The sequence below is a fragment of the Mytilus trossulus genome, chromosome 14 (assembly GCF_036588685.1).
Source record: "Mytilus trossulus isolate FHL-02 chromosome 14, PNRI_Mtr1.1.1.hap1, whole genome shotgun sequence".
Lineage (NCBI taxonomy): Eukaryota > Metazoa > Mollusca > Bivalvia > Mytilida > Mytilidae > Mytilus > Mytilus trossulus.
In genome coordinates this window covers 57,803,157-57,808,104 of record NC_086386.1, presented here as the reverse complement: position 1 = coordinate 57,808,104, position 4,948 = coordinate 57,803,157, and positions in this window count along the sequence as shown.

The following is a 4,948-nucleotide window of genomic DNA, read 5'->3' as shown; positions in this document are numbered from 1 at the left end:
TACTCAATATGATTTTGTCATTACTCGACGTGGTTTCATCATTATTTGATATGGTTGTGTCATTAGTCAATGTGGTTTTAACATTACTTGATGAATGTGACTTAACGTTACGTAGTTGTTTCATTACATGATGTGGGTTTGGTATTTCCTAATGATATTTTGTTTATTCTTTACATTACGTAATGATGTTTCAAAATTTGACGATTTTACACTACTTGATGTGTTTTTTTTTATTATTTGATGTGGTCTTGTTATTCCTTGATATGGTCCTGTCATTCTTTGATGGGGTTTTCCCATTACTTGATGAGGTAAAACCAGGTGAACAATTAGGAAAAACCTGTTCTGTTTTAAGAAAGATTTCCATGTTGTATGTGCCTTGAATGCGTGTGGCCATCCATCTAATTAGTGTTCAAATTAAATTTCGGGTTACTGTTTGAGTTAAACTTTGAGTTAGTTTTCGAATTCAAGTCATGCTTAGAATTAAAAGTTCTAGTTAGCATTGAGTTTCAAGTTCGACTTCGAGTATGAGCCACATTTAAAGGATGAGTTCTAGTTACAACTTTGAATTTGAGTCATATTTTAAAAAACATCATTACGTAATGTTAAAACCATATTAAGTAAAGACAAAATTTCATTAAGTAATAATAAAACAACATAAAGTTATATCAGAGCTCTACAGAAGACAGTTGTGGCGTTCCATACTTGACAATGTTTTGTGTTCAAATGCATATTTAATGAAATGTTTAGAGTACGGATAAAAGTTTTGGTAATTGTTGAAGGCCATGCAGTTCTGTACATGTTTTAATTCTTACACTTTAATCTTTGTTCGATAGTTGTATCTTTGACAATCATGCAATATCTGCTATTCTTCAAATCGTATGTGAAGATAGCGTGCAGATATAGATTTTCAATTTTTCTCCGAAAATAACTTGTATTTCATGTATGCTCGACATATCCTTGAAGTTTTAATAAAATGACCTTGAAACTATGCATGGCATAGAAAGATTCCATTGGGACACCGCGATAAGGAAAATGATATGAAACTTTTTTAATGTCATTGATTTTCTTAATTTTTCTCATTTTATATGTTTTAGATGGATTTTTAATGACAAATATGTAAACCTTCATATTTTTCTATTTGGTTGACAAACAAAACATGTTTTACATTTTAAAACGAAATATCATTTTGCGTCAAGGATTTTATTATCGTCCTACTTCTTTTCAAGTTTATCATCTGACTACGAACCAGTGTATGTCTAGTGTTATTGTTTCCTGCAACATTTTGTTTAAATGAAGGGCTGTTAAATTATTGTGTGATTTTTTTTTGTATTCATATCTAGTAAGTAAAGGTTTTTCAGTTTCAGTCCTTCTATGCCAATATGCTGAAAAGATGTTGTACCATGTAAATGTTTCCTTTGAAATTACGATTAAAATAGTGTGAAGTGAATGGACTTATACAGTCTTGTTCCTTGATTTGTATGATTTTTGTTTTAGATTTAAATGTAAACATATGATTTATACCATATTTCCAACCGGAGAGAATGATTCTTACATATTTCATTTCATGTCTTAGGAGAATATCACATAAAGAACTCCGGAATTCGAGCCCAGCACATCTGTGATTGGAGTCTCTGCGCTCTAAATGACTTAACTAAAAAGTTTACCACTAGCTTACGACTGGCGAGGTATTTGAGATTCAATGGAACTAATCTCATCACTCATCTTCAACGTACCAGTATGATTCTCCCATCATAACCTGATATCATATCTGACCTGCATTGATTTTGTAGTTGGGCGCCAAATGTCAACGACTAGCATGATTCATGTGATTCTTTTAAAATTACATTGTCGTCAGCTAAACTCAAACCAAGGAATAGTGCGTTCAAAGTCAAGACTCAAACTTACAAAGTTAAAACGTAATTAGGTAACTTAATCGATAACTTCTGACTAAGGCCGTGTTCACATTGACCTAAACTCGATGTTGTGTTAGTGTAACTCACACATAAACTAAACATCATTACGTTCTCATTGATAAAACTCAATGTTTACATGTAGTGTAAATCATGTTTTGTCTACATGCAGTCGATAGTCGATGTAGGCCTTGTGTAGGTTAAGTGTACACAAAACTAGGCATTCAGAACTTTAATTTTCCCATGTATATTTAAAAAAGAAGCAATTTTTACATAAAATTGAGACTTATAACACTTATTAATAAAGTTCCTTGCAGAAATATTTGTCTAAACTTGATATATTTATTTGTTCTAAAAAAAAAATACGTAGCCTTATTAACCCCTTATCAAGACAAATAAGACTCATCCATTATCATTGCCGAACACATAATTCATTTGAAAAGGTCTTCCCGAATCGACTGGACATACACACTGACAGAAATATTTGCCACTGGTCTTTACTCAAACAACGATTCACTCATAAATGCATTACTGAATAAGGGTGAGGCTTATTGTTTTTGCAGTATCTCAAGTCCGTTAAAATACAGTTAGAAAAAAACATAACCCCCTCCTTTTGCTACATGTAAATACTCCTTGGAGAAAAAATACCACTTGAAACAAACAGAAAAGATAGAAATGTAGTGATCCTTAACCTCGTAATTCTATTTCTTCGTCTGGTCTGTAAGCAAGATGATGCAGCCTACGTTTTTAATGCGTAATCGAGACAACTGTTCTACGTAATGAACATTTAAATGACATATTATAGTTTACAAGTGTGAACAAAACTTATGTACAGGTAGCTAAACAAGGTGTATAGATGTGAACAAATTTAATGTGAAACTAGTGTGCATTACATTAAACTAAATGTAAACATGTTTACTGTACACAGCGTTTGGTGTGAACACGGCCTAAGTATCTACAACACAAGTGAAGCAGTCCCGTCACACAGTCGAATATCTGGATATTCAACACCTAGTATACCTTGTATGTCATCAAAAATAACATACTGCTTATGGATACATTAGTCTGCCCGATAGATAGTCCATTGACTTTAATTAATAATATTCCTAATCAGTTACACATGTTACAGTTTCAGTATCTTTATGAAGTCATACACATGTTATTTGGTAAACATTACTTTCGCCATTTTACATACATATGTTGGTAAAATTAATGAATAATGAATGAGCTGAGGCTTTAAGAATAAAATTATGTGTAAGATATTTTGTAGAAAACGACGTTTTACGGAAAGGCATATGCTTACATTTGTATTTATTTTAGTGACACTGACAAAATCAACCTGTTTGGGTAGTGATGTTCTGTTTTACATCAAATGAAAATAGGTTTAAACACGAAATTAAAGACGTAACAAATTATTAAAAATAAAAGACTTCTGATTTCTAGAAGGATTACGAATTGATGGAAATAACTTGATAGATTTTATCAGTTTTTAATCTTCAAATGTAAGCAACAAAAACATAGCCTCATGTATTAACGTTCTCCTTTATTGTACTAGTTAATTATAGTTACCTTGTAAAATCAACGTTACAGACGTTACATGGGCAGTCTTTTTCTGATTATTTATCTCGTAACATCTATGAATGCCTTCTTCTTTTGCAGATACATTATTCATTTGCATGTTATAATCTCCATTAGTTATATTACCAACAATTTTTAGTTTCTTCTTATTTGACAATAAAGGATTTATTTCAATTCCATCTGCGTATAAAATTAAAGAAGATTTTACATTACGTCCATGCCATGTTGCATTGCTATGCGGACTTACTTGACATTTCAGAACCGCAGACATCCCTTTTGATACATACACAGTATTATAAGTCGCAATTTGAGATTCGAGCTTTAAAATAAATGAAAATTAAGAAATTTGAAATAATTTTGACATTCAAACGTTTTTCAAAAATATTTCAAATTCAACCGTTTAAATACATTTTTTGTTTGATAATGTCTAACGTTTGATTTTGTCAGATTCTCTTTTCAATTGACATTGCATTCGGTATTTGTGTTCCTTTAATGCATGCTCAAATCTAAAGACAACACGAAAACTCAATACATGATGTTCGTACTATTTCGTTCTTCTTTCCAAAATGTACTCACACGACTTCTATTATATCCCAAAATGTAAGAGTATTCCAACTTATGCAATATTAAGTCAATATAATTATTCATTGAAGCATCAAAAGCAAACCTCATTATCAGCAAGTACTTAAAATTATCAACATTAATAGCAAGATGAGTATATCAGCTATTTATACAACTATCATTTGATTTTTCTGTATTTTAATATATTCTTATGTCGTGAAGCTATACAACTGTCCAGCTGGTAAGGGGACGGTTTAGGCGGGTTAGCTGCCCGAAAACATGTTTAATCCAACCTATTCGTTTTGTGTCTATTCCAAGTCAGAAAACTCTAAATCTAGCTGTATATGATATTTATTTTTATTTCAAGTTGATAATTCATGCGTCAATTTGTCTTGGGGGGAGTTATCTCTTGGTAACCATACCACGAGCTTGTACTTTTATATTAATCATATAACGAAGGAATAAGGATGTTAACAGCAATATGTCACTAATATATTAGCTTGATACATCGGTTTCGCATATTTCTTACTTTTAACGGTTCCTACTTTGAAGGCGAACAAATTAAACTCTGCTATGCATAGGTATACGGTACAATTTCTTATGGCATATTACAAGACTTCTCATGTTCCAGACAAGTCATACATTGCATTGCATTTAACTATGCATTAAATCTGTAAGAAATGGTTTTGACAGGAGATATACCGTAATATGCATGGTAGCTATGTACGTTACAGTTGAAGACAATATCTTCTTGTTTTCTAGATCTAGTTTGACTTATTCGGAATAACAAAGATTTAAAATAAAAATCGTTTAAACTTACGATAGATGAGAAAAAAAACCCAGGACATCAATCTCAAGAAGAACAAATGCATGGTCCAATCTGTAATATTTGACGATTT